Source organism: Galleria mellonella, unplaced genomic scaffold (assembly GCF_026898425.1).
Source record: "Galleria mellonella isolate WM207_F2 unplaced genomic scaffold, CSIRO_AGI_GalMel_v1 utg23, whole genome shotgun sequence".
Classification (NCBI taxonomy): Eukaryota; Metazoa; Arthropoda; class Insecta; order Lepidoptera; family Pyralidae; genus Galleria; species Galleria mellonella.
The window spans coordinates 1,123,483-1,129,482 of NW_026442045.1; the positions used below are offsets into that span (position 1 = coordinate 1,123,483).

Genomic DNA, 6,000 nt, shown 5'->3' on the forward strand with positions numbered 1-6,000 from the left:
CTATATTACAATTAACCGTTAAGAGACTAAAAACTGCACTTAAATTATATTTTAATGTAGTTTTTATTGACAAATTGCATACAGTTCATATTATACAGGTGCATCATAATTTTTGTTTGAATTTGAGATATATAAGAAATATATGTTAAAATATCGTCGTGCGGTTCCGGCATAAAATGGGCCACTCTTTATTTTGGAGTGGGTGTCGTAAGAGGCGACTAAAGGAATTCAATGGTCAAGGGATGGGCAGCAGAATCCCTCTTAAAACATCACCAAAGCTTAACTACGGTTGCTAACCCGTTTGCCAAGTGCCAAGTTGCAACTATCGGAAAACCCCCTAACAGAGGAAGGCCCATATTCAGCAGTGGACAGGTAATGGTCAGTCATTATGATGATTAATATCATTAACAAGACATTATTATTAAAAGTATCGCTTGTTATATTAATTAACTTTATTACCTGTCAACAACAATGTGTAGCCTCTGTGTAGAAATTACAAGCGAGCGAGCAATCGCCGATTTGGCCAACCCACTGCGACAATGAGTTGCCAAAAACAGATTAGAATCGCTGACTTTAAATTAATTTTGCACAACATGAAAACAACAGCAAAGCTAATTTTCCCAGTCATTTTCATTAAAATATGTAGATTTTAACAGTAAAGGGACCGTATGAAAACTGTAAATGAAGATAATGTAGAGCTATAGTAATATTTTCATAATACGAGTACAACAAAGAAATCGACTTCAATAATAACAAAAATAATACTGGACCAACACGCGAATAATCGTTATAAATTATAAAAAAAAAAGTAACAAAATCAGTTGAGAATTCATGAAGATATCTTATGATATACAAAAACGGACGAATCGAGAATACCTCCTTTAAGAAATTGCTTTAAAAGATATTATTGGCATTATATTGATTTAAGAAAATAAAAAAAAATACAAAATTGCAATGATATTTAAAATTTATTTTAATTTCATATGATTCTCGAAAATCTGATCTAATCCTGCATGGATTTTTGAACATTAGGAAACTAATTCATTTCAATTTCCCTGTCGGAAAAATATTTTATTTTTGTGAGATAAAACAAAAAAGCTTATAACGAGTTAAAAATCAGTGCACAGTAAAGATTCTATCATACAGATGAAACTAACTACGCTTTTATTTATCACATAGTCCCTCTGTATTTTGAATGAGAAAAGGTTAATTCTCTTAAGATAAGGTAATATATTGCCGTGTGGTCCCGGCATAGAATAGGCCACCCCTTTTTCCCGTGGGAATCCTAAGAGGCGACTAAGGAAGGGCGAAGGATGGGTAAGCCTGTGATTGCCAATCCACATGCGAAGCATGGTAACTACTGGGAAAACTCTCCAAGGGAGAGGCTTATGATTAGCAGCGGATAATTAAAGGCTGATATGATGATGATGAATGTAATATAGTTAAAATTACGACACTTTTATTGGATGATCGTAAAACCTTAGATAGAATAAGGTGATATAAAGAAATCTAGATACATATTTCAAATTGGATCAAAAATCATGATAAATTGGAATGTTGGGGAGGAATCCGGGATATTTTAAATACACAATCTGGATTTAACGCGATGAAAAATTTTGTAGGTAAATAGTACTTACATACCTGTTTCTTTATTGCCGACGTTTCGACGTGAATTGCACCACGTCGTAGTCACGGTATTACTATTTACGTGCAAAAATTTTTCATCGCGTTAAGTCCCAATTGTATATTTAAAATATGTGTAAACAATGCCAAATAAGAATCGGGGATGTTGGGATGTGGCTGGTACATCGGCATATGATTTTCAATTTCTTTATGGTGCAATTATTTTTATATATGTAGTATTATTATATTCACATGGATACTATTACATAAGCGATTAATATAATGTATAAAGCATATCTGTAAACGTCTTGCTTTAAGAAAATTTTCTATAAAATTGGACCACAAGTAAAAATATTTAAGTGCGTTATTTCTTTATAAATATGTGTGGGCTTTTAAAAGCAAGATATTCGAAATTGTGAATCCTAGATATTTTCTTCTATTATGTTGAATAGTGGATGGAAAATACCTGTTATTTATCATATTGTGCCGCATAGCCTTAATAACCTGTGTATTTTACACACTTACCAGCATAATATACTTACCATTTCTCCCAATTTACGTAAAAACCCTATAAAATCAAATTCAGTTTGATAAGCATACAAATACACGTTTAATAATAAAAGCATTAAAATTGATCTAGATTATCTGTAATATTTATCTAGGTGTAGAATAGTTACATAACTCTTTAAAAAGATAAACAAGAGACTTACATTCACAAATGTATTGTCTTATTGTGAATATTCTACTATATTATAAGATAAAGGAGATTAAATATAAAAAAAAATTGATTTAGATTGATAATTGCGTAACTATATGACCTGAAAGCAATGATTATATTCTTAGAGGTCAATTCATTTGTTATAAACGAAAGTCTTGGCTTTTATTCTAAGTATTTTTTTATAACTTTTGACGATGTTAATTCTTATATTGTTTAATAAAAATAAATTTAACTTTTTTTTACGTCGTTAATCACCAACGCAATTTTGTTTCCTTCAAAACTATCTTCTGTAAATATATACATTTGTGCCAGAGTTTTTTCTAATAGTGAAAGAACTCTCGAATTTTATCTCTTCAAAATATCAAGAAATTTGGCAAAACATTTATATGGTTTTCTGTAGCCTCGAGAAAAAGTTGAATAAGGTCATGTTTAGCAAATGGTTACTATGGCTGAGGCTAAAAGGATGTTGTTTACCAAATCCGTAACGAGCAAACGTACAAATGATGATTTTAATTGACGTGCAATAATTTCAAAATTTCTTATTCCCAAATTATCCGATAAATTGTTCTAGAATATGCCAATCTTACCTGCAAACTTTTTGATAGTGATTTGGCGAGCATCGTGAATAATTTACAGGAAGACCGTCATTTGTTTAAAATTATTGTCAGTTATTGATGTTGTGACGTAAAAAAAATACGTTATTAGGATATTTTTTTGAAATGTTTGTACAATTTGTAAGTTATTGTTTACAAGTAAGGAGTTAGATACCTCATTACATATACACAAAAAATACGAAGACGTCCAAACTTTTCGATTATCATCAAGGAATTAATATTTGCAATAAACGCGTATAAACATAGGCAAAGAATAAGTGAAGAAACAAATTGATTATAGGTATAATTTGAAAAGTGTAACAACTGAGATGAAAAAAATATCATCTTTTTTTATATATTCATATAAAAACTTGCAAAAAGTTAAAATTACAATAGATAATAAAGTATTAAATCATAAAGCAAATTTTATATACATGTGAAATTAGAAACGTAATTTTCATATACATTTTACAGCCTCTAAAATCTCCAAATTTTCTCATTTTGTTTCTCGTTCCCTCTTCACAGAAGTACATGAGAACTACTCCCACATAGGGCAGACATTACTTACAATATATTCAGTCATTATTGTTATCATCTGCATAATACGCCGTTTCGTTTTACATAATGAGTTCAGACCTATGAATAAGAATGTACAGAGACAGTCGCAGTACGTTCCCTCACTGAGTTTAACAAATCCTTTTTAGTATAGTTTTATTTACATTTTCGTGTACGCTTTTATCATATTAGAGAACAGTATTTTCTATGCTGCAGGCATTTAATTTGAGAAACGAAATAAAATCGTTTTTCATTTTTTAATTTTTAGATTATAAAGAGCATTGTTAATTCGTTGCCAATAAAGGTATTTCTGCTTTCTTTTTACATTTAACTTTATATGATCTGTTTGAATTATGATTAACTGATATTATATTAAATAATTTCTGTTACATAAAGTATTCGATACATTTAGCAACTAATAATATAACTAGTGTAAGAAAATGTTCATTAAATTTGGAAAACTGTAATAGATCACGTTATTAATCAATACTGTAATACAAATTTGCTTAATTCAATTGATATAATTATCCTACCCTGTGATTCGTTGAATTGCTTCCTGAATGGAATCCTTAAAAATATTAGAGCAGTAATTGAATATGCGATGATATAATTAGTTTGCTATTTGCCAGTTTACAATTTGAAGCGAATATCCACACTAACACAAGAAAATCCAATTCCATTTGTATTAAAATTTAGCACTTGACGAAACAATAGATTCGCGGTTATTCGCTCAGTGACCGCCCCACGTGCGGCTCGGGCGGGTACCAAACATCCAACTGCGCGATCTAGATGCGCAGTTGCTACAGGTACCCTCATAATAATACTACATTACCGACCCCTAAACAAAGGACTACCAATCAATTAGGGTCAGATCGTCTAGCCGACGCCATAACGAAGGTCGAGACTTAAGTCGAAATCGCTGAAAAGAAATCGCCCATTAACTACTACTTTCCAAACACTCCAAAACTACGGTCATGGCTCGACACTGGCATATGACGCGGCAAAAGAAGAAAAACGCGCAATATGCGCCGGAAAGAGACAGGAATACGTAAATTAACTAAGTGTTAGAGTGAGAAAGGTTCAAACATTTTGTAAGCTGATAACCAGAGGCAGCGAACAGAGCGAGGGGAACCATATTCTCGCGCGACTCTGCATGAATGTAATGAATTAAGATTCAATGGTATAAGCAAGACTTTGTGCGTGCGTGTGAATCGTATTCAATAAAAAGCTTCGTGCTTCGGAAGTACTTACTTATCGTGTACTTTAGTTCATTATGAACTCAAAATGGTGGTGAATACAGAATTAATGTTTAATACAATTAGAAGCCAATTAAAATTCATTATTAGAGCAAAACTACACTTTGCTTTTGCTTATAATCTTGATACGATATCGGTATGAATTAACTGTATTCAATGGGAGGTTACACAATGAGCCGAGGAGGAAAACATTTTCTAAGATCTCAACGTTTCAAGGTCTTCTAAACAATATTGAAAAATAAGGCAATTAAGAAACAGAAAAGCTTTACGTTTCGTAAGCCACGTTATCCCTATCGATTCAAGGATACATCCTTACACTCAAATACATGCGCTGCAGTATAGAGGCGCTTTCGTTTTAAAACAAAGCAGTCGCGAAACGCGCTCCTCGAATGCGTGGCGCGATCGCACAAGAGTCACACACGCAAACGAATGCAAAAATTATCAAGTGATTTTTACCTATACATCCATGGAAATGCAATCCATCATTGGATCCTCTCGTATCCCACGTCCGAAACACGCACACAAAGAACCAGCGCGCACACTAGCGCACCGGACCTCCTCACGCGAAGGGAAAATCTTCACACACGACACAGATAAACATGTCAACTGCTAGACATCGTTACCCTAAAGTTCTTTCACGTTTTTCACCACAAAATCACTATTATGCACAAACGATAACACAAACAGCATAAATGAACACAGAAACACGCAATTATTTCGCAATATCACCCGCGTCCAAGTCACGAACACGACGATTTCGACAAAAATACGCGTAGGTATTGTAGTGTCGATTCGGCGACTGTTCTCCCCGCCCTGTTCCAGAGACGAATGGTGCCGCCATATTGAATCTCACTTGATGGCGCGCAGTAGCGCATCTAGCGGTGATAGACAGAACGAAAGAGTTTACACCGCCACTCAAAGTCGAATCTATTGCAATTACAATTAATATCTTCATAAATAATAGAAAACTTGTCGATTTTTTAATAATGATTTTTCTTATTACGTATTTATGGTTAGATGACTATATTTTATTGTTTTCATGAAGGAGTTTATGTAGAGTTATTTTAAGTAAGCAGGCTACATGTTGCGCTCATGTTAAAGTTATAGCATCAGCCGCTAGATAGCGTTAATAAACTGGTTTCTTCTGCAAATAATATCTTGTTCAAGTGCGTAATATCGTTCATATAAATAAAAAAAATGAAGAATAAAATATGCAGTACAATATAAGTACGTTGTTGAACGTTATCGTTTAACC

The 6,000-nt window shown here is 32.9% G+C and overlaps 1 protein-coding gene across 2 annotated transcripts in view; it reads right to left on the reverse strand.

Annotated features, from left to right (window-relative positions):
* The window catches only part of LOC113513022 (uncharacterized), a 239,493-nt gene extending 233,925 nt beyond the window's left edge, over positions 1-5,568 (reverse strand). For both annotated transcript variants that reach the window (XM_052894773.1, XM_052894772.1), the window contains exon 1: positions 5,202-5,568. The gene's annotated coding sequence lies outside the window, so the exon portion shown is untranslated. The remainder of the gene's footprint in view (positions 1-5,201) is intronic.
* Between the last annotated feature and the right edge of the window lie 432 nt (positions 5,569-6,000).